The 25,712-nt window shown below is 39.8% G+C and overlaps 1 protein-coding gene across 27 annotated transcripts in view; it reads right to left on the bottom strand.

Annotated features, from left to right (window-relative positions):
• Window positions 1–25,661, bottom strand: part of LOC109480947 (band 4.1-like protein 3) — a 70,449-nt gene extending 44,788 nt beyond the window's left edge. For 8 of the 27 annotated variants that reach the window (XM_019783378.1, XM_019783390.1, XM_019783393.1 and 5 more), the window contains exon 1: window positions 6,974–7,435. The gene's annotated coding sequence lies outside the window, so the exon portion shown is untranslated. The other 19 variants (XM_019783388.1, XM_019783396.1, XM_019783387.1 and 16 more) reach the window with 7 other exon arrangements.
• Window positions 25,662–25,712: the final 51 nt, after the last annotated feature.

Raw genomic sequence — 25,712 nt, 5'->3', positions numbered from 1 at the left:
TTTCCTAATTAGGGCTCTTCTAGATACTTTTATCTAAAAAATGTCAAGAAATCTTCAGTATGATAACTTTGCTACTGGAATCTATGTGTATATTTCAAGTAAATTCAACAGTTATTGAAGTATTTGATGTCTTGTGTTGTGTTACTTCATTTCACATTGATGATACCAGAGGGTGGATATCACAATCTCCCTGTAGATTTGCAAGCTTCTCCATTGATGTTAGGAAACAATACTGCTTAGTTGGTATTCTCTTACCACACCCTTCAATGGTTTGCAATTTCTTTAGACTCTGCTTGGTGTGAAGAGTTCAAGGACCCCTGTAACAAAAGACCAAAAGTCTTGCACACTGTGCTGACTGTAGGAACCCACCCAATAAATTCTCTGTGTAGACTAGTGCTGTGTCTGGAAATGTAATAATCTATAGTATTAACAACACTTGTCTTGGCACCTGTGCATAGTATACCACATCAGGTATACATTAATGTCAATCTTCAACATTAGTTTGCATTCCATGCAGGTCAAAAACAGATTTTTTTGCAGCTTGACATTTGTGACTAATCTGGATTATATCCAAAGAAGGTTTGAATGTCATAATTCTAGGTTATATCTTTCCCACATGTGTCTCTTGGTAATGTGCAGGAATTGAATAGAAATCCCGCTGTCTACCTTTATTTCTTACAAACTTGTGAAGTCTTAACCACGATAATATGTTATGCCAAAGCGAGGTCTTATTACACTGTGGTTCACAAATATAGAAACACATACAAATTTTTTCTGTAGTTTTAGGCTTCTGACAGTTGATGTTTTATGTAGTCTTCAGGGCCACCTAAAAAGAGACCTGCTTATCACCCTGAATCTGACATACACTAATTGGTCCACCATACCAGACTGTGCCATGATAGGCTTCCCTAGAGGCTGCCTGAATATTTCAAACATGTGCCTTTCCCTTCAGTTGCTTTCTGATTCCTACATCAAGTCTATGATAATGTTAGCACATAAAAGTATTTTTCCTGAACAGATATCCAGTATAGAACTTGAACTGCACACAGAATGCAGAACAAAACCATAAATGTACATGGAAAGCTATTCCAGTACACCTGCCATCTTTCCTCCAACCCTTCAATATCACTTCTGACAGAAAATCTTCTTCCCCTAAGAGCAGAATCGTTGCAGAAATGTAACATATGCAGCAGCACAACTTATTTGTGTAGTCACTAACTTTTCAAACAGGACATCAACCCAACACAAGCAGGAAAAGAGCCATCTTCCCGATAGCAAAGACTCGACAACTGACGGCTAAATTCCTCAAGCTTTCAAAGTAGGATTGCCACCCATCCATGACTTACCAGAGGAATTCTAAGGGCTGCTAATGACTTGCCTGGGGATAGTTTCTCTCTCCCACAGCTTCGTGCTAGAACTCTGGAGGAATGCCCCAAAGAAATATTGATAGGTTCCCACATGGTCCAGGTCAAGTCCGTGATGGCTCTGTATCATGCCGGAATAGTAAGTAAGCATGCTTTGGGACTTCCATTGGTGTGCAACCTTCAATCCAAGAAATCTATTTCTAATGGTTTTTTTTTATTGTCCAAACAGTACCCGTACAGTCGCAGCCTGTATACGGCTGAATTGATGCCGGGTATTACATAATCAAGACAAATCACAACAATCAAATAATACACATGATACACAAATTAAGCCCTTATATTACATACTATGGGGCTTTATCGCCATGGACCCAAAGAAGCCTAGTCTCCAAGATGAAGCAAAGCTTGTAAATATTCTGGCTGTGAGATACATGGCTGTAAGAAAAACCTGGCGGTCAGAAAACTCGTCATCTTCTACCAAAACGTCTGCTTAGAGACTAACAGAAACCTGCTTTTTCCTCATTTCATTTCCACTGAACTGTTCACACATAAAAACAAAAGATAAAATCCCAATTCCGCCCTCCCATTTCAAAATCATATCCTGTATCTCAAATCAACAAATAGGTGTTAATCCTTGCACTGTTCATCGTGGGTCATTACCATGTTAACCCATTACTGCTAGCCCACTGACTTTTCTCACCCCAGTCTATAAACACCCAATCTTTTCTCAGCAGGGAGCTGAACCTAAGGTAAACTGTGGGTTGAGATCTACCCACCAACATTACTCTGTTCTGAATCATGCCTTCTGCCATTTGTCAATGATCACACAACAGACACAAATATTGTCCAAAAGTTGGTTTGCAAATAGATTCTTTGTTGAGCAGCCTTCAGTTATTTCTGAACTGAGTCGGTCTTTTGATTAAATTTAACCTTTTCACAAAATTCAGTGGACTAAAAAAAAATTTAAAAGCTGCTATCCATGACCTATGGTTACCACTAAACTGCCACTATGCCAGAGGATACCCTCTACTTGAGGCCTAAAGGCACAAAGATATCTAGAAATCCCTTTAAGCAAGTCACAGTCTAAAATCATGAAATATACATACTGGTGACTTTAGCCAGACCTAAGAAAATATCTCATGCATGACTTACTGCTCAGGGTCCCACTTGTAGTTTGTTTTCCACCACAATGCCTGGCTGCCATTTGGCTCAAGACACAGCGTAGATTGGTTTAAGAATTATGAATTTACTGTGACGAGATTGAAGTGGAGCCAGACCACAGTCTGCATACCAAACAGCCAATTGTTATTGATCCGCTTGGGCAAGACGGTCTTCCCTGGCTGTAGAAGGCAACCAACCGAATACAATAAAAGACTGCATCCAATTTCTTAAGGATGAAAGAACATTCTTTTGCCATTAACGTGGGCAATACCATGTTATAACAAGACATGAAGATAGATACGACTCTTGCGAGGATTTTGACTTTGAACTGGTCAATATAATAGAAATAGCATCTGGCCAAATTAGGAGAATAAAGCATTTTCCCTTATTTCATTATCACAATGTAAGAAAAAATGACTGGAAAATTACTTATAAATGTATGAACATTTTTCTGACCTTCAACTGATCTAATAAATCTAATAAAATCTCTAATTTTTATATTTATAGATCTCGCAGCATCTAATAAAATCCCTAATTCTTATGTTTATAGACTTGCGTAATCAATCACAGAAAACTTATTCGGAAAACATTTAAACTTGCTTTATAAAAAAACGACACAATGTACACTTTTTCTTTTAGTCACCTTGGACTAAACTTCCTGTTTCAAGTACTAGTATGCCACGTAACCTGTTAGTCTACTTCTATTACAACAAAAACACATAAACTCCAAGATACACAGTAAACAAAAGAAAATATGTAGCGGCACCTGGAGTTTGAGGTTATTTGCTTGTCCATTCTTGCAACAGCCCTAGCATGAAACAGTAGTAAACACAATTTGCACTTAGGAAAAGGGTAATGGAGGCAGGAGAAGGATATTTGCCTAATGAACAGGGTCATATTTCTCAGCTGTCTGCAATAATAGCTGGGCGGCTCCACTTCAGGTCCTTAAAACAAATGAAAGCGTGGCTCTGTAGCACCATTCTTGCACTGTAAAACTGACACCAACAACTGGAACCATACTAAGGGAGCGGTTAAACCTCTCCAATTTCAAAGCAATTGTCTGAAACTGACCACCATTTCTAGCACCCTATATTTCAATTGCTGCAGATATGAATAGGAGCTAGGTAACATGTAAAACCACTGCAAATATTTTCACAGCTCAGGCACACCACAGCAACATAGAAAAGTTGATTCTAGTAAGGAATTGATGAAACATATAGACAAAAGGTCTATGAACACAGCAAAGCCCATGTCCTGGTTTACATAGCTGAAGTGTCACCTTCCTCTGTCTGACCAGTGACACAGGTATGAGATGGTTAAAGCAATTCACTCAAGCAGTTTGCTGTCACAAGCAAAACGGGGTTCAAAGCCATGATATAGGTAGTGGTCTGAATTCCAGACTCAAGCTTGCTGGACAGCTGTCCACTCTTCACTGTTTCTAGGAGATCAAAGGGGAACGTTAGGAAAGGCAGACGGAAGCAGCATCCTGTCACTGGATCGCTCTTTCCTTCCCCTCATGTCATGCCTTCTTTAGAGAAAACAGACCCTTTCCTCAGGAGCAAACCTGTTCAGGTCATATTGACACTCCACTCCACTTTCCTATGGAGTGTATTACAGACATCACCTTTTAAAAAAATTATCCACATTAAGAAGGATTAAATTGTTACTATCTGCTGCAAGATATGACTACTGCTAGTATGCTATTGCAGATTTAGACTGCACAGGTGATTATGTATCAAACAACAGCACTGTGTGCCACAAATGGATAATATTATCCTACAATTATTCCCAGTCCTGCCAGTTTCAGACTAAAACATTAATAGCCCCAGATATAACAAGGATCATCTCCCTGAGCCTCAATTAGTCAAGATATTACATTTCAACAGCAGGGATCCTAGAAGATATTATACAGGTCAATCCAAAAATATAATTACAGACTTAACCAGTGTCTGTACTTCAAAAGCTTGCAAGTCCAATTTTAAGAATGTGTATGAATGGTATTGCTCACCTGGTTGTGTCGACTTTAGTATTTTGAAATTGAAAAATGTTTGTTTCTATACAAAATCAACATCACTCAGCAGCAGTTACAAAACAACCATTACCAAATCATCCATCCATCTTCACTCACAGTAATTTATTAACGTCTTGGCACCTCTCAGACAATTCTATTTGCTTTACTTTATGGCAGGCATCCAAACAGCATTACTTCACCACACCCTACAACATTTGATTCATTTGACTGCAGCTGGGTAATATTTCATTGGGCTTGTGTGACCTCGTCTTGCACTTTTATTGGCCATGAAAAATACATGGCCTGTGACATAATAAAATCCAATGGAATACATTCTGGAATACATAAAACCATCCATATTATACCATTGCTGCATCCATTCCAACAATTTGAACAAACAATTCTATCTTTTTTACTGAGCAGGGATTGAAAGCTTTTGGACTGCAAAAATTGCATCACCATACAAGATACAAAGTTAGCTGCTAACAATTTCGGGGAAAAACACTGTAATGCTATCAAAACAAAAATAGAACAAACATTGCCAAATTATTTCATCATTCTAGATAAAATCTACTGCCACATAATGAGTACAAAATAAAAAGAGAAGTATGTTTATGCTGAGTGAAACTATGATGTCATGCTACAACTTGGCAATGGCAGTGTGAAATAGTTGGTAATTAAATTAGTCTACAGACAAACTGTCGACCTACCTTCACCTAAAAGTCTACATCAGCCAGTTCATGACACTTTTAAAATTGTTAGGTCTCAATTATGACAACCAGCATAAATTTCTAAGCACGTCTAAATACAATCTAACGAAGTTTTGCTACTGGTAGTTAGGTTTCCAAACTACACAAAACATTAAGACGAAACAGGAACAATAGGTTTCCTGTCTCAGCTTGAGTGCTATCTATTTAGGGGTTTATAAAGTATATATGATCAGCAGACTACTCACAGGTTGTTCCAGTAAAATGTCAGGAAAATGGAGGCTAGACAAATTGAACCTAAAACATCTCACTTTCTACTTCTAGTTCCTATTAATTTCTCACTTCCTATATTCCTTTTTGCCAGTTTTAATTCTGATGTAATTTCTCTTGTATTTCTCTGCAACAAACAATTATCTGCTTTAAGAAATTGTACCAAATACTTCTAAATAAAAGAAGCGTGGTACAATAAACCCAATGACACAATTTGAGGACAGCAAATTAGGACAAATGAGTTGATGCCTGGGGAGGGATAGTAATAGTTTACTGCGTTTCTTTGATTCAAATCTGCCGCAAGTAAATGGGATCAGTACAAAAGGACCGGGTGTTTAAAGAAAAATCAATCAAATTTCGAAATATTGTAACAGCAATTTGTATTCTAAAGCTTCTCAGTGTGCCCCAATGCAAACCTTCTAAAACCAATTTCATGCTAAAATCTACCTTGAAATGAATGCTATATGGATATAAGTACGACCATCAGTGACCTACTTGGCTGTTGGCAGACTCTTAATGTTAATCTTGTGGAGCTAACTCCAACACTAACGCTATTCCAAAGCCACGGTCACCAACAAAACAATACGTTCAGTTGACTGAGCGGCCTACTCCGTCGGCCATTGTGTGCACATTACATGAGATATAGTTCATGGGCGTGACACGACCTTTTCTTCATGGCGTCCCCTTCCGCATACACAACAGCTTTCCTACCAACGGTGATGATGTACACAGACGAATGACCCTGGATTTGCTACCAGGCACAGCGCACCTGCCTCATGTTTATGCCACAGGTTTCACCGAAGGGCAATAACTCTACGCTAGCTCTCCGGAGCCTTGCAAAGACGTACTAAAACAGCAGCGATCACTTCCCTTCTAAAACGCCTGGCACTAAAATCGTACGGGGAGATCAACGTTGCAACACCGGTGGGAAGAAAACCTTTGACCCGCGGCCTTCACGTGAAAATTTTATGTCTAGGTTCTTGCGAAATTAACGGTTGGTAAAACATGCTGCTGCATGAGCAAAGTCGATGTAAAATCCTGTTACTACGTCGGCCGATCTATGAGGAACTGAACAGTTTCAAATTCGCTACACACAAAAAGTGCAACACTCGTCTTACACATCATATGCCACATAGTAAAGAGGGAGGAGGGGCGAGCCACCAATTAACTATCTATTTCCGTGCTAAAAGAGTGCAGTCGTAATATTTCCCAGTATGTAGAATGCAGAGGCCTAATCTGGTGATTGTCCTGCCGTCTGGAAAACGAGACAGCACCGATAACATGACTGAAGTGCGCCCGAACATTTTCAAACCCACACACAAAATGGCGGTAGTCGCTGTTTACAGCAATCACGTCCCAGCTGAACGTGGCGTTCTCTCCTTTTACAACCTTAACTCTGACTCTGATTTCCGTCATGATTTCTCTGAATCGTACACAAACGTTTGACTGAAATAGCGTACCTTCTTATGACTCCTGTGGGCTCGCTATCGGCAAGTTTCCGGGGAGACTCAGGCCTCCAGGCGGGCTGGCACAAGCATGCAACTGACGCTCTCCACACCAAGCAATTACGGCACACTGGCGGCCGAAGAAAAATCCATCCGCTACACTTCCCAATGCGCTAAACTACGCCGTGCCCCCGACATAATTACCTTACAATTTTTCATCGCTCAATGTTGTTGACAACTAGCTGGAGCATGTGTAAAATATCGGTATAATTTTGATTTTCTGCGACGATAACATGTGGTACTTGTTTTTGTGTCGCGGACGGTTAATTGATTTCGCCGCGCGCGCCCTCCCGTTGGAACAAGAGAAACAAGACCGGATAACCGCCGCCGCACGTACGAGGGAGGAGGGGTGCGTGCGATAGGCGAGGGAATCGTCACGTTTTCTTCTAATAGCAAACACTGTAGACAGATAACTAGTGTCTAAACGGCAGCACCTTTACTGAAGGTCTTTCTACAGCTAACCTGCGAGACCATATCGCCATCCAGGAATAAACAGTATGGGAAACATCGCGATGTTTGCCCACACTGTAGCGGGAAGTTGGAGCCATGTGTCAAAATTCGGGTCATGTGACCAGGGAACCTACTACATTAAACAGGAGCGCTTTGACTGCACTTTATGGTCTTGGGCTTATCTAAAGAGTTCATGAAAACAGCTACAGCTATTTTTGCACGGCTTATCCCCCTTTTCTTGCAAGAAAACAGGAGGATTGTACGTAAAAGGTCATAGGCTCAAACTGACCAATCACAGTCACTGGAGATGACATCATCACCCCACACCACAGGTAACAGCAGGTGCAAACAATGACCTCACACACTGGGCCACGCTGTTCAACTCTGGCAGCGTGCCTTTGCTTGCTTATGTTTTGACATCTGTTGTACCTCCATAGGAATGGTTTCTATTGTGTATTTGTATCTTAAATTACATTATAGTGCCCTGTCAATCTTCATTTTATTAATTTCAATGGCCTGCAAACACAATGCCCCAAGGCAAATCAACTATGGCAATTACTAGTATGTCTGAAGTCAAACTTCAATCTTTTGTGACACAGCAAAAGAAAATGTGGAAAGTCGAGTTCTGTCTGTTTGAAGTTTTTGCCGGGGGTGTTAACTCTTCTAAGTCCTAATATACTTTGTAGCCTGTAACATGAAAAATACCTCTCTGAAAGCAGGTAAAGATACTGACATCGGTAGGATAAACGGATAGATCCTATAACGTTTGAGCATCTATAACAAACAACATCTCTTTGCTGCTTATTTGTTGGGGTAGGGTGGGGTTGGCACTTGAAAGTTGAACAGGAGCTATGCCAGACAAGAAACTTGACTCTCTCAACTGCCTCAGTCTGCTGAACAATTAGCCTTTCCACTTTGGCAACTCTGAAAGGAGGAGGAACCTGCACAACAACCAAAGTCTTTGTACACACAGATGTAATCACAGTTGCCTCCTATTTCTTGGCTGACTTCTCCTTACCATTTTCGGTCAAGGTGAGCTGATAAGGTGCTGCAGGTCAGCTAAGCCTCGTTTGTTTGTGTAGACACAAGCCATTTAGGCAGCTAGTGCATGCAGCATGTTTACAGTAATGTCACTGCTTTCACGAATTCAAAGTACATGTTTGTTCATTCATTGTCACATTGATTCATTTTCGGAACAATTTATTCTTTTTTCTCTTCTTCTTTTTACTTTCAGGGTAAGAGACCAATGGTTGAAGAGACAAAAACATCCAAACAAATTCTTTTTGACTCAGTAATTATGACTTTCTGGAGGGGCAACTTCTTCAAACCAGCTAACCACTTGTCTCCTGTAATCACTAACTGTATAATTTTACACATAATTTGGCAGAGAGGTCAATCACCCAGAAGGGATGCCTCTGCCAGACAGGTGGAACCTGTGTCACAACAGTTTACACAAACTTTTTCCATTCTGCTGTCTACTTTGTTGATCATCATGAGGTTAATGCATGTAACATGTGTTGTAACAGATCAAGCTTCTGTATATTTTTTTCTTGTCTTCTTGAAGATACATTCTATAATACTCATACACAAACAACCACTTAGCATTTGCTCACTCCACTGGGCATTTCTAGTTAAAAACTAAATGTTTTGTCTGGACTTCTTGGCAGACAGGTCTTGATGACATACGCAAGCCATTCCAGGACCCCATTCCATGCCTTTCCACTGTAGCACGCAATCAAGAAACTACAATTACCCTGCTAGAGGAAGCTAGGATAAGGACAATATGGGATTATCTACAAATTCCTTGGCATCTCTGTGTTGTAAGTGAGCGACAGGCTCCGATAATCAGTCTGAGTGTTGCGTGAGCCCTTTTGGCCGGGTTTCCTATTTGCAGGAGAATCCTTCCAACAAATCATTAGTCTGTCACTTTGCTATAACACGTAGATGGCCCTGCATCAATTTTGCACACAGGACTGCCACCTAGCAGGGTTCACAGCACAATGCAGCTTTCATTGTCCAGCTTATCTAGCTGTACCAGATTTGAATTTGGAGAAATTCAACAAAGTAAACGTCAACATGTCAGAATTCTACCTAAGTATCATGGACAAATCAGGATGTTTCTTATTTTAGCTTACATAAACAGTCTGTTTTAGAATAACAGATAAATCTGCCTGTCTGGGCTAATTGCTCTGTAAACAATGTTATCTCAAAGTAAATGTACCAATGTTGGAAGGATGTGTTGTATATGTCATCATAAACACGGGTAGGCAGAACATACATGCATTCACACGTAGTTGCAACGAGGTTTGATAGAACCTCCTTGGAATTAATAGCCATTGTGACCATTGAGGGAATATGAGTGAAAACACTTACATACATTCTTTGATCATCTCTACATTGTAGTCTCCTGTATGTACGTTACCTCTAATTTGGCAAGACAACATTGCGATACCCCTCTAGCTGTATTGGAGCTCCTTTTAACAGTCAGTTACATGGAGGTCTGAATCCTCAGAGGGAGCAAAGTACAAATTACTGATGCAAAGATTATCTTCATTCCTAAAACACTAAGCTTACCCTGTGGACATGGATTACAGGGTCTCCCCAGCTATAGTCAGACTTAAATGGGACTTAAATGCCCGTCAGAAACACTAATGTCAACCTTTATTTCCTCATTCCCTGCAGGTGCTATTGTCCGAGATGTGCCTTAACCCGTAATTTGGAATCCTAACGGTGACAAAATGGACAGGAAAAACCTCTACTCCGGTCTTTTATTGGAACAATTGCCCTCGGGTACTCTCTGGTAAGGGTTTGCGAGCTGTTATAATTACTAATTGCTGCAAATGCTTGTTTTAAGACATAGTTGGGACTCTTTCACTCTGCCTGGTTTCAACACACTTGATAAAACTGACAAATCAATATAAATGTTATGCATACATGTATATTGCTTTCAGTAATATCAAAGAAAGTGTTAAAAAATGCACTGCTTTTCATATAAAGCCAAATAGGAAAGATTTCTGAAACACTGTTAGCTGTTTAGCTGTACCTTGTAAGCTGTTCTTGTTCTTGCACAAGATATTACACATGCAAATTTTATGCATTTGTCTGATATCTCTGACTACCAGTAGCACATGCTACAAGTGTTGACACTAAGCTCCTTCAAAGTCGTGTTACAGAACTAATTGTAATACCTTAATAGCATAAAATATAGACAACTGAAGAACAAGATGTCTTTACTGAACATTAGCATGTGTTACAGCTTGTTGTAGTTATTGAATCAGATACTGTGTCCCTCAAAAAAATCCTTTCTGTCATTGACTTGTTTGTGATAAAAATAAAACATTGGAAGTAGCTCAGACAGACAGGAATAATTGCAGATATTGGGGGAGGGGGACTTGCTTGGTGATTGTCATAATGTGACATTTTCATTAAGGCGTGACTGTCACTGTATTACTCTACTACTTTTCAATGTTACAAGTGAAGTGCTATAATGTTGATTGCTGAACATCAATGTTTTCATAATCCCATGATTGATAATGATCGATGGAAATTCCCGTTGTCCAAAATGTCCATCCAAAGGAGATATGATGCTATTGGAGAAAATATAATACAGTATTTACCCTTATCTGGGCATAGTATTACACATCAAGAACCTAAAGTGTCCACTCTGTCATCAAATGTCTAAAAGAAGCATTAAGTTAAATCGCATGTGACATTTACCACTCTGCAGGTGATGTGCACACCTTCATCTGTAAGCGTATACAGCGTGAACATTGTGTTCTAAAGGTTAACATGTTGTTCACCTATGCTGTTTCTAAAAGTGTTAATGGATACAGCCACTGAGGAACAGACCAAAAATAAATTAAATGCTATGCATACAATGTCGGCAGGGCATGGCAACAACTTGTAACGCCGGTAAGGGAGCTGACAGTTTAGAACACAGGGATATTCAAAACAACATACAGTTCTCAAAACAACATGCAGTTCTCTGAGCTAAGAATATTAACACGATAGTTCATCTTTATCAGGATAATGTGTTAGTCCTCTTATCATTAGATTTTGTAAAATACAGGGGACCTCTGAAAATTTATTGAGAAAAAGGACTCACATAAATGCACACTCAGGAAGAAGTAAGACGTGACCTAGCATGCCTCAGGTTCCATTAAGTCGATTTTTATCGTGTGGCTTTGCTCCAGGAGTATTATTCATGGTCTCCTTTCAAATATTCCTTCAGCAAGTGATAATTCTAGTCCGGATATTGAGCCACGTACGTGCAGAATGGAAAATATTTTATGGCTCACTCAGACGACTATGTAACCCCCAAGATTATCTTGAACCAGATTTACCCAGAAGATTCCGCGATACATAAATCACATGAAGCTGGGAATAAAATGTTTCCACTGAGAGGCACCCAGGGTTGAGGTAAGTGGATGTGGAGTGCTCACGGAGTAATGGCTGGGGAAAATGCTCACCTCAGATAGATGCACCCGTGGGGAACCTGATATATAAAGGCACAGTGAATACAATTGCTGGATCTTCACAGTCAACCGTTTGTTCGAAAATGCCTGTGTAATCTCTGCTTTGCAGACCTTAATCTGCTGAAAATAGATGAATTTGCATGAGAACACAGTCCATACCGGTTTATCCCTGTGTTCACCTCTAGGGCGTCTTTATCTTATCTGGTTTTATCACAGATTATCACAGAAATAAACTGGTTAATCTTCTTTATGAAGATAAAGATAACAGACCAAAATTTGTACAAACAAAAATGCAAAGATGGTTATTAGTGGAATGTTAAAAAATTCAGAGTAAGTGGAAATGATGATTTCCATTTTTTTTTCCAGGTTGGTTTTGTTGGCGTTTATCTTTATTATATATCTAGGTTAAAACCTGGCTGAATAAGGCCCCAAAATGCCCTAGATATCAGGCACTTTTCAATATGAGAGCTTCAAATTTGAAAATATTTCAAGAATGGGAGGGAGCATGACCTATAAAAATCTGTGCCCAGTGGTGGCCATGGGTCATTTGCAAGGAAAAATGGATGATAAGTATTTTTCTGACCACAAAAATTAAACATGCCTAAAAGAATTTCAAAATGAAATAAGAAATCCCCAACATATACTCATCACACTTAACATTTCTGAGCTGTTCAACAGATCACTGATTTTACTACAAAATTTCACATTGACTTGAACCGTAGCTGAAATGTTATCTGCAGCTGACCCCATCTGTACATGAAAATAGATAACGACACATCCATCAATCAACCTATTACTTCCATCATCAAAATGGAACAAAATTACAAAATATTCACTTGTTCACTTCAATGCTCACAGCATTATGCTGTTACAATGGTATACTTGCTCTGAATATTTGCGGAAAGGAGTACCTTGAGTTCACAGGAAAACCAGCTGCCAAGTTTGAGCTCTTCTGTATTGACCTCGTATTTTGGGCTGGTGATTTCCAGGATTGCAGAATCGACAGCTAAGGCTCGAGATGTCTCAGGGGACCCGTGCTGTCAATTTCCCTGTGGAAAATGAGTGAAAACATGACTAGTGCTATCGAGCCAGTGCCATGATTGAAGGCAATATCAGTACGTGTAGCTGGCAAATTAAAGTATGTAGGAAGCATATGGCCCAACGATTCCTCATCTGTTAGATGCTGACATTATAAAAATGCATTGCTTGTACTTACACAGATTGCCACTCGCATAACTGAACATGCTAAAGAACCAATGGGGTAAATTTCTTGTGAATGTCATGTAATAATGTCATGCATGCATGTCAGTGCATCAAGATACTTGTGATTAGAATCTGAGAATCATCTTTTCCCTAGAAAACAAAATACTACATTATTTCCACCACAGGCTTGTTGTTACCATTCGTTACAACATCAAGTTGACCAGGAAACCATGAACTAGGATGCATACAATAAACGAGTGTCCAATGTTGTGTGTAATTTGCAAAGATGGTCCCGATTACATCAACCTGTTTCATGCATCACATGAAGATGAGGGGCTGCAGGTGAATTCCAATTATCGCATCACTTTGGCAGTAAAAAGTCTGGTACAAAAATTGTTACTGCATTCCTGAAGTACAGCAAATCTTAGAAATTTGTCAAGATTTTCTCTGGGAATCTTAGCACCACAAGCCCACGTAGTTACTGGCATGCGATGATGGTACTATTTGAGGAGGGATGTCGTACCAAATACCTACATACATTACAGGAGTTCACACGTAATAAAGGAGAGTCATACAACTCTGTGTCAAATATTTCATACATAAAACCTTACTGATGGGGCAAAACAAGACTTTACTGTGTTCTTAAGCTCAACTTAACAGTTGCTCAAAAGCATACTTTGATATATATGCTGGAACATCAGTTACTGACCCTACATACATATTAATCAGATGCTCTAATTTTGACCAAATGTATCCTCAGGGGAAAGTAAGGCTGAGGTATCTTTGCTGACTGAAGTATGATCACCAGATCTGAGGCACAGACCTTCAGTAATAGCAAGAATGTGGCAATAATAATTGTGGGGTTGGGAGATTATCACAGCAGAGAGATGGGGAGGGGACCTCAGACACTCAACAGACTGAACATACAATAATTATTGTACATTTTTTAATGATCCTGGAAGAACTCTATCAGTACCAGAATTTACCACATTGATTTCTCTCCACAACTTACTCTAAATATCAATATTGTGTCGACAATCTTCATTTTAATTAAAAGAGACTCCTCTCACCGGTCCCTGACTTTAATAAAATACCCCTGACGCTCTAACAAAACCTCCAAGACAAAACGTACCCCAAGGAAGGTGAGAAATTATCAGACACTGGAGGCAAAAATTGTGAAATCAATACGAACTTGGCAAACGCCCTGGGTTATTGATAATGCTCCCAGTTAGGATGTCGATAGTTGCTGTATTTCAGATGGTTCCTGATCTGACATTCATCGCAACTGAGGTGTGAAATGGGGTCATAAGAGGTCAAGGTTTAACTGGGAAAAGTGAATCAGGGGCTATTAGTGATTGGTCACTTGTCACATTGTAAAAAGGACATGGTGGGAACTTCCGATGTTTAAAAAGCAACCATCATGCACTATCACTTGACACAGTCCCTGCAGGGATGCTCCAAATTAATGCAAGGAAATCCGCCAAATGACCCCCGGTGGCTTTATTGACCCAGATAAAGCAAACAAGAACAAGCAATCCTTCAGGGGTATATTTTATCTAACTTGATTTATTTCCCTTGTGCACTTACCTATGAATGCAATATACCACAAAGTAAAAAGATAAGCTTAAGAATGATTACCCATGCTGAAATGATGTGAATGAGCTACAAAAATTCAAAAGCCACCAGTAGTATATTCTGCTTAATTCATATACTAGCAATACGCTTTCAATTAAGTCTGTATGACAATGTCTAGGGCAATACTATGAAATCAGATTTTATATTTGAATCATTTTGATAATTCAGGTGTACATCATTAACGTTGATAATAATGCTCATAATGCAAATTATGTATTTCTTTATTTGCTCATTTGAATGTACCATTGAACCCAATAGAGGGAAGAAAACAGGTGATATATATTATAATAAAATGTGGTGATATAAATCACCTTTACAGGTTGCCTCCCCAAGTACTGACTGTCATGGTTATTAATAGACATCGAATAAAGTGGATATCAAAACCCTGCAGTCTGATTCGAGCTGGCGTTATTTACAGATTCTGTGGAAGTAGTTGAAATCCATATTTGTCACCATTAAAACAGTCCCAACATTGACTTATGGAAGTGAAGTTATAATTCACAAACCTATGTTTCCCACGATAATTGCCATTTGGATGATTATCATTGATTGGGGATTTGGGTTCATTAGTGGAAAATAACACAACAAAATCAAATTATAATCTTAGATAATGCAATGAAAATGAAGAAGAATTACAATTCAGTTCATAAACTTCTTTTATTCTAGCTGGTTGTAAAATGAACACAGATAAGGAACTACATTTGGAATCTTGAATTACAGTTTCTTCACAAACTTTCCAGTTCCTATCTGAATCCAAGTTTCCATTCTTTGAAAGTCAAACAGTCATGATACCACTGTGCTTGCCATTTCTTTTGTCTTTTTCTTTCCTCTGTATGTTTTCAGCAAAGTAAGCCTCCCGTTTTCTTTCTGTAATCACCACTTTGTTGTGTTGGTTGTGCATAGAACAATTATTTTCTTATCGAAAAGTCGATCCAGGCAGAGAACAAACACTGCACTTGCAGAACTAATCTGAACCCTCTCAGACCACCGCACAATACGGCCGGTACACTGGAGAAGTCTCTCCACATTCGGAGCCTTATCCTTATCAGTACACTTCTAAAGATGCTCCACTTGTGCGGACACACAATCGCAGCTCTGTGGTGGGTCACAATGCCCAGGTGTTTCATCGTTAGTGATGCGGCACATTTCGCCCTGCATGACGGGCGCCAAATGCCATGTGACAGTTAACGACTGTGCCACTAAAAGGGCCACAAAGCGGGTTCTCACGTTTGAAAAAAATGGGCGTGTTCAATCTTAAAGCAAGGCTCCAGGTTTAAAGCAATTGGTTGGTACTTCTCTATGCCAAGTACTTGGGGGGTTAGGGTTAAGCTTATGCCTATGCCCCATGCTGCAGCTGGCCTGTGTGAGATTTTCCTCCAACCGTTGGTGCAATGTTGACAAAACAGGCACTAGAGACTGTTCAGAAATTGAGTCACCTGTCAGCATTTGAACCACTGCAGATACTTTCAGCCCTGGACAAGCCAGTCTATGATAACGGATACAAGCTTGAAATCTTATCTGATGTTGCAGACAATACGGCATAAGGGAGACGGCAGAAACGTGATACAGGGGAGAAGAATATGAGAGGTGTTCTCAGTTCACTTTTTCTTACAGACACAAAACCGCAGGTGGCTGGTTGGGTAATTTAGAAACTGCCATCTGGCAACCTGTTCTAGATTCTGGAACAGACCTTCTTACTTAGCACATACTGTTAGTATATTGTCGTAGCACATATATTGTCTTCGAACAGGCCACAAATTTGTCCTGGCTTCTTGTAGTTGTAGGTCCTCGTGTTGCCACCTGTTATCCATAAATAATTTCCACCTCAGCACTTTTCTTGCATATTCTAATGAAAACAGCCCTAGTCACTGTCCTTATCTGAACTGCACACAAAAGGAGCATCAGAATGAGAGAGAGACCCATCTTGAAAGAAACTGAGGCTGTTAAAGGAAGATAAAACCATTTGTAGTCTTAGCTGGTACAGGTGTATCTTACATGTCAGCAATATATGTAGCCACCACAGGTTCTAGGTACAATACACCTTACATTGCTAACTACATTGGTTTATAAATTGGAAAAATAACATGGTAAGCTTATAAGCTTATCAGGAGTGCAAATCCCTTCCAGGCCTCTAGCTTGAGGAGGTTTTACCCCCATGATTTACTGTAACAGCACGACTGTTGGAGTACCATGTTAAAACTAGTGCTGTTAACACGCCTGGATTATTTTTATTACCTGCCAGACATTGTAAATTATAACCACTTCAAGCTCAGTGCTGTCTCTGTAATCGAGCCGGCTGGAATTAATCATCATTGCACCTGTCCAACGTCAAGGGAGACTTGTGTGCCTGCCGGCTATGGGTACAGTTTGGGGATAACACGTTACAAAATGTATATTGAAGCTCCTTGGTATCAACATGGAGGTATAAAAGGTATCAAGTGATAATTCTTTAGAGGTTACCTTATGTCAGATCTCACGTGGATACAAGTGTACAGTTTGGTGACAACAATTATGTATTACACAAAATAATTACTAGTATACAGAAGTTACTAAAAGTGCAAAAGTCTCCAGAAATGCATAAATGCACACAAAAATGCTATGTCCCAAAATAGAATTAAAACTGTACTTTCTACAAATCTCCCCGGACAATTTCTAATTCCCATGTTGAACTTTGTATTGTTACAGTAACAACTTTATTCCACATTGTTTTTTCCCAAGGCAAGTATAGTCAGCAGCTCCTTATTTAGGGAAATTTTGACCTGTCTGAACATGACCCTCGTCGTTATTGTGAAGCACAGGTGATTTGATGGGTAATGGCTGTGAAGGTAAAGTTGTTAAATCTGTGCAGTGAACCCGTGCCTGTAGTACAAGACCCTGAAAACACAGTCAGGGCAAATTACATAGGTCAACAGCTAATGACACTGTAAGACCTTCATACATTAATCACACAATACCAAGTTACTTAGTGTGTACCATAGGCAGAGAGCATGACCTCTGGACAGATGGAATAGACTTAGGAGAAAAGTGAGCCAAACTTGAGAATGTTTACTTGTAGATTACTGCCTCTTTCCGCAGCAAACAACCATCATCACCTGTTGTAGCTCCAAGCCTCTTATGTTACAGGTTGGAAAACAGGTGCTGTCTAAGTATCTAAGGTGAAAAAAGAAAGGAGAGAACAGAACATAAATCTTCATTTGATTTATTCAGAAAGTCTGACGAAGTTGTTAGGGCATGTCAGATTCCACGGTGGACTGTTTGGTCCAATCTTACAGCAAGGAATATTCAAAACACGCAATGTCATGGCACCACTTTTTTTGGTAATTTTTTGGCACATGCCCCCCTCTACAGTTGATACTGAGAAGTTCACTGGAGCTCTACAATTTAACTGGACAAAACTGAGGCTGTCACAATATCTGATTAATCACGCCATATCTGTCCCAGCACAGGGTAGCTAGGTAGCCCCAACAAAACTGCAGACCATGCCAGAAACAAACACAGATATAATCTGATTTCAAGTTCAATTCTGGGCAGCACATCCGGGCAGCCCTGGATAATTACAGCATCATACTTCCTTTTTAGAATACACCGGGTCCCGTCGGTCCCGGCGGTTGTCCTCCGGCGACAATTATAGAATTCATTATTCAGGACGAGGTGACTCATTACAAGATTAGCACAAGACAGCCAGTCTGGGATCCTGCAGTGCTGAGCTACCTGCACAGTTCCAAAGTGCTGACTGTTCAGTGGTCGAAATACTTTTTTTCAGTGCTCTGCAATATTGCAGAAGAGTCAAAATTTTGTTCTGCGATTTGGAAATACTTTCTGCAAATACACAAGCCTCTATACTACAATCTTGCAAATTTATAAGCATGAACTATTGATTGATATGCAAATTAGTGAAGACAAATTTTTGGGAGTCCAAAAGGAAACAAAAGATAAACAAGTCAAGACAAGGCTGATGTAAATTAGCGAAGAAGCTCCTGTTGTTTCAGAACAGGAGCTTAAGTGTTGTCTGTCCTTGGGGCCAAGAGCAACAAATCCCAAGTGCCAATTTTTCCTGCTGCAAAACTGCAGATTGTATAAATTTTTCTTCTGCAATCTTGAAAATCTATCTGCAGATTGCAGACTGCAGACAGGTATTTCGAACACTGCTGTTACTGTTAGGCCACAGTAAGTACATTTTATGGATGACATCCTCTGCAAGGAACGGGTTTTCTGCGCGTGATGAATTTGCGCGTGAAAAACTTGCGCGTGAAAAATTTGCGCGTGAAAAATAAAAGTCTTAGAAATATGTTAGAAAATATGCAGTACCAAATTCTTAGGCAGGAAAATGTTGTCCTCTGGTATAATTTTCCCTCTGTTAGCCAAAATTTTTGTTTGAAAATGTTGGTCCCTTGGGAATAAGCTAATTTGCATAATTTCCATAAAACCTGAGCTTTTGAAAATCACCTGAATTTGTAAGAAATACATGGAAAAGTTACTAGTATGAGGTTTAGGATGGTAAAATGTAACAATCTGAAGCTTTTCTCCATTCTAGAAGTTTGATTTCATGCTTTCTTAAACAAATTCTTTCACGCGCAAATTTCAACCTTTTTTGCGCGTGAAAACTTTACCTTTCAAAATAACCTGAAATCACAAAAAAATGGACAAAACAAGGGTATGCAGTCTAGAATGCAAGCAAAATGATGTTAAATTTTTATTTTCTTGTCTTTTTCCAACTTTTAAGCTTAAAACAGCAAAAAGTTTTCAAATCCCTTGGGAGTCAGCTAATTTGCATATCTTCACGCGCAGATTCTTCACGCGCAAGTTTTTCACGCGCAAATTTTTCACGCGCACAAAACCCCATCTCCCTCTGCAGACTTCCTATCTAGTGTAAGAGTGCAAAAAAGGTGCCTATTTTGTTATTCAAAGGAACCATAAATGTTATACACATCCAATGTGTCTTTTATTCCTGCATCCAAGAAGCACTGGGAGTGTCACTAGTGTGGTAGCCTAGTATCACTCCAGGCTACTAGTATAACTTATATCATATTGGCCATCACTACAGCCTAGTGGATGGGAACAAATTTTAAAATTTGCTTTTTTCCAAAACAAGCCTGCATGGATGTCATCCATAGAATTTACTTGCTGTGGCCTTATAGAGACTCATACATTTTCCCTGCCATATCTCCCATAGAAACTTTTAAATCACATTAACTCCCATGACAGGGTTCTCACCAGGATTTTTTCACAGCGTAGGGGGACCTAATGCAGCGAAGCCACACAGCGAGCGCGGTGCGGACACAATGTGTATTATGGGGGGGGGTCTGGGGGGTATCGATTCTTAAACTTGTAACTTAATATAACCCCCTGAAACACCATATCCTACATTTTGAGGGCCAGATTTTGTAAAGTAAGAGTTTTGCAATGCCTTCTTAATTGCAGCAAGGAAATCTTTTATTACATAATAAACAAAACACATTAGTAGTCAATTTTATGTCAAGTTACTGAAGATGTGATACACATGTATGTTTGACAACATAGGCCATATTTACTGCTACTGAAACCTACTGTACCTCTTCAAGGTACAAACTTTTCTGCAACAACGAATAAAGGCAGTGTTCTACTATTTCTTACAATTTTCAACTTATACAAATCCAAGTCTGAAGTAGTTTCTTTGACTGAAAAATAATTCATCAATTTAAAACCTCATGTACATAAAAAAGGATTCATTCAAGTAGAGTAGAAAACATAAAAGGGACATAATCACCCACAAAAAAGGCTTCATTAAATTGAACTTGCCGGTAATGTGAGACAAACTTCAACACAATATCTTACCTTCAAAGGGACTTTTGTATGCTGTATCAAAACAATCTAATACAGTGGTAGCTTCATGTGACCCGTGAAAAAATATCAGTTACACTTACAGCAAGGACAAGTTTGTCAAAAACAGATTTCAAGGGGAACAGGGGAGTAGAAAATCGGTCACGCATTGTGGAAACTCCTCCGAGTCCTCGGCCATACGCGCCTCGGCCACGAGAGAGAATCTCATTTCAGATACCAGCCTTGCCAACAATGGCATCTCTGTGGCTTTTTAGAATATTATATCCTTCATTTCCCCCCAAATTTTAGCTCGATGGCAGTTCAGAATCCCCAAAACAATTCTGGAAACATTTGTCTAACTTCTGGCCCGCTAGTTCGCCGCTGAACGCAAGATCTCGTGATCACCTGACCCCCACTAATGATATAAGGATATCAAGTCTCGCGAGAGTTGGGCCGAGATTTTAATTTAAAATGGCGCCGCGGACGAAAATAAGCAAGGCAGGCCCGATGTTTGGTTACAAAAAAAGCTATTTGCCGCATTCTTTGCCGAGATAACGGTATCTAGAGACTTTTAATGGGTTTTCTTACAAACAGAGATGATTTTCACTGGCATTGTATTTTCATAATTGTATTTTTACCGGGAAAAATTGGTTGCTATACTAAGGGAGTCCCCGAAGATCATTTTCCCGACTGGGCGAGTCCGAGCGGTACCTTTACTTTCCCCCGGGCCAATTAATTACATTGTTCTCCATTGTCTGAGGTGTTCCTTGTGACAAGGGCAAAGACAATATTTGCTTTCAAATTCAAATCAAGTACTATTCATTCACTATTACTACAGGACAGATTGAAAAGGGAAAAACAACAAAACCCCCCGACGCTGGCTGCACCACAGCGTCGGGGGCAAAATCACAGCGTCGGGGTAAAAATTCACAGCGTCGGGGCCCCCGACGCTCAAATGCGCTGGCGAGAACCCTGCATGACTGCCATAACATCCATTACGTGCACAACTTGAGCAGAATTTCAGAATTTGTCTTGTAAAAAGTCAATAAGAACATGACATGCCTGCCAAACAGTCAACAGTTACGCCCTAAGCTATAGATTTTTGGGTGGGAAATGGTCTGGTCTGAGCAGACATATAAATTTGCAACCTCATTGGCCATGAGCTACGTGCTACAGGTCGTGCTGAGTTATAGGAACATATGACCAATCAGATCATTTAATTGAATGATCTAGACTACCGGTAGTAACTTTTTTAGGAAGAAGTATACAAACTTGTGTTTGAAAAATGCTCCCATACACACAAGTAACGTTATATGGTTCATTGCATAGTGCCACAAAGACACAGGAACACAAACATGCAGAAGTGACAGCACATGGGAAACCTAAAAATCCTGTTCATTGTACCCATGATCAAACCCTTCGCTTCTTTCAAGCTTGTACCACCTGCTGTTGTTACCATGGCAACAAGGCTTGACACACCCATGTGGAGAGCGGCCCCGCCCCCCAGAACACCCAGCTGGGCAAACTACTTAGTATTCCCTTCACATTGTCCCAGGAGTGCTGAATTCTGAGTCTCTGATTGGTGAACCACAGATCAGGTTACTATCTATCAAACCAGCGAGGTTTAATATTAAACCTTTTCGATCAAATTAGGTGAACAACATTTAACTCCATGACAAGCTTAAGTGGGGAGGAAACACTAAACTTTACATGTCAAGTGGGGAGGTAACATGGTACCAAGGTAAAACCTGGTGAGATAGGCAATAAGAATTTCTCATCCAAAAATTAGTCTTAAAACCCTCTCTACTAGTCAGTAACCTAAATGAAGATATTTGGAAAACAGTTAATGTTGGCATGTATCACCTGTACAAATCAGGTTATACAAATATCTGTAATCTCATGATATCATCAAGAATAAAGGGGGTAATAAAAAATTATTTTTAATTCAAAGTCAGTTTGACCAAGCATTTGATCCATTGCAAGTTCTCTATAAAATTACAATTATATAACTTAGTCCATAGCTGTTTGTGTTACTGAGCCACTACATAACCTATAGTGCCCTGCCAAAGGTTTATTCCATTCAGTTACTTAGTACTTTTAATATTAGTACTGTAGGATATTAAAAAAAATTGTTTCAACTCCCACTGTTACTGCTAATAAAACAGTATTGAAGCGCGATAACTTGTAATGACACCCCTTGACGTGGACAAGTCATACATCCCAGCATGGACATAAACATGCCCATCAATAGTTTCATCAACTTGGTAAATCATATAGGATAGTGGAACAAACCTTCAATCCAATATCCAATGGATTTATAAACCACATACCACAGGAGGCAGCCACCTTTGTCGTGTTTGCGTGACACGTGTATTTGTGGAACCTAGTGAACCACAAAAAGGGCAACATGGTGCAAGTCTGATAGGACGATTGTCTCGGTCCTACATTGTGTCAAACGTGTGTGTGTACTCTGCACGAAAGGTTGACATGAAAGACAAACAAAACTTTAATTGATTTTCTGAAATGCCCTACAGAAAAGGTATATACCAAGGCAAAATGAACAACAAATATATGTACTGGTACTACTTTACAGGTAATTGGCAAGGATTTGCTTTTAAATCTTCAAAGTTAGGTTCTTCTCACAATAATCAGAAGGCTAATTTTATTTCCATGTCAATAGCAAGCCAACCCAATGCCAAGTTTGTTGAGGCTTTTGTATCCAGCTTGTTAAGACATTGTATCCACTTTGAGTCCAACTTGTAAACATGAACTAAGTTACAGACTATGCTAAACATGGTGATTAGATATGATTAAATATAGATTTTTTAGCAATAAGGTCTTACAGCCTGACTGAACTCAGCTTCTACTGAACACCATGAGCTGAATACAGAAACCTGAGTGGGCCAACAGTACAAGTTACATGTACAACATTCTTCACCAACCCAAGGTTAGAAGGTTCATATCCTAGTACTTGTCCTGTCATTTTGAGATGTATAAAGTGTGAACAACTGTGGGCTGTGGAAGATTTGACCTGTGACATTAGCATGATCAGAACATGTCCATGAACTGTCAGTGGAACCAGTCAAGTTCAAGTACACAGCTGTCCTTATGTTCTTCTCCCATCCAGCTGCTTCACATCAGACCCCAAAGGTTATCTGTCAGTTACTGTGCTGATTTCATGAAAGGAAAGCCGACTCTGAATGGTTAACACACATTCAGTGACAAACGTGATCATGGTTTTACACTTATTCTACAAATACAGTGTGTATTTTGAAGTCAGTATCATTCTTTTCACTCATCATGGATTTGCTATACCAGATACCAGATTGCACAAGGTCTAAATATTCACCAAAAGTAGTCTTCATGAAATCACCCATACTGAACAACAAGCATGAGATCAAAAACTGAGAGCAAAAGTTCCACAGTCGGTATTTCTTTTGGCAATGTAGAGTACAGGTATTTAATTACACACACATGTATGATGCCAACACCAGCCAAGAGCCAACTGATGAAAAATCGATCCTTATTCCTTGGCACAAACATGTGACGTTACAGTGCTATGAGAACACGATGAGGGGACCTTCTAGTATGTTCTACAGACCCAGACCCAGCCACAGCCTAACCTGCCGAGTCAACCATCTTACACCAGTTCCTTCACCTGTCAAGGTGAGACATATTGGAACAATCTCAGGGATCAGTGACTCCTACCCAGCCTGCACTGATCAGGACCATGGTGGTACTGTATCTCATTTACTCCCTCTCCTGTTGAAGTTCAGGTCAGTGGTGGGGTTATCCATTGGTTACAAGTTAAACCTATCATTGTACACGTGGCTATGTAAACCTGTCACTGTTTAGGTCACACAGTAATTTTACAGATCACCTAAAATAACCAACTTTAAATATCTGCATGATACCTATGGCTCCCTCAGGTTGTATATCTAAGTCATATCTAATATCCATTGTAACAAAGTGAATTGTTCAACCCATTGTTGTCCTTCATTTTGTCAAAACCTACTAGTACCCACATACCAAATATCATCTGTTAAGATCCATCCACAGCTCTCAACACACAATTATAACCAGTACTTACAAAGCACAAACAGCACCGAGAACAGCTTTCTTGGCAAAGGTAGAAACACATGCGCAGGATGCTAATTGCAACCTCTCTTTTTCCTTATGAATCTCCTTAATTGGTTTTACTTTAACTACTCGCTTTTCTTCAGGGTCTGGAAAACTGTAATTCAATCCTGGAGCAGACCCAGTGGGGCCATGACCTCACCAGTAAAAATTGTCTGGCAGCCCTACTGGAATCATGGGGAACTATGAGCAACTGTATGGTCTTTGTAGTCACTATAGTTACTTACATGGTCACAAGATGGTCATATACTAGTATGTGGTAAATACAATACACAAATGAACATACATGTACAAATGATGACCATCTTGTAACATTACAAGTGTACCTAACATACAAATTATACTTTTCACTAGTTAACTCACGACCAGTTTACTACATTTTTAGCTACTGTTGTTTTGTGGTCTCATTAAACTAGCTAGCTGAATTGGTCTGTAAATAGATGATTATCTACAGGTGCATAAAATCAACATGAGCTGAACCACAAGACCATGGCACACTTTGTGCCACCCTTCTTTCAACTAACGTTATATTCAAACTGAATACGGTACATAAGCTACAGTTCAGGTGCTAGCAGTTGACTTTGTATATGTAACATACTGCTTGATCACTAACCCCTTCAATCGTACTGACTACAATGGTGCAACTGTAACGTTACACATGGCATGGGAAGGTACACGTAACGTTTTAATTTTACAGCGTGGGTTGTGGACACACCCAACTTCCGCCTGGCTACAATTTCAAATACTGCGGTTCTCGGACGGCAAACGGCTACTCAAAAGGATCAGCCCTCATTTCTGTATCGTAATCAATCGGCTACTCACCACGAGAAGGTACAGACAAGGAATCAGGGGTACGAACACCGAGGAAGGGATCTCTCCTAGCGTCCTCAGCCTAGCTCCGCACCACCCAGATTGTCTCAGGTGTACCTGTGGCGGTCAAAGGTCGAGCTGTCGAAAAATCACATGGAGCAGTGACGCCACCATGCGACATTTTA

Source organism: Branchiostoma belcheri, unplaced genomic scaffold (genome assembly GCF_001625305.1).
Source record: "Branchiostoma belcheri isolate BF01 breed outbred unplaced genomic scaffold, Haploidv18h27 scaffold53, whole genome shotgun sequence".
NCBI classification, from domain to species: Eukaryota; Metazoa; Chordata; class Leptocardii; order Amphioxiformes; family Branchiostomatidae; genus Branchiostoma; species Branchiostoma belcheri.
The sequence above is the reverse complement of the archived record's forward strand: the minus strand, read 5'-3'. Positions and strand labels throughout refer to the sequence as shown.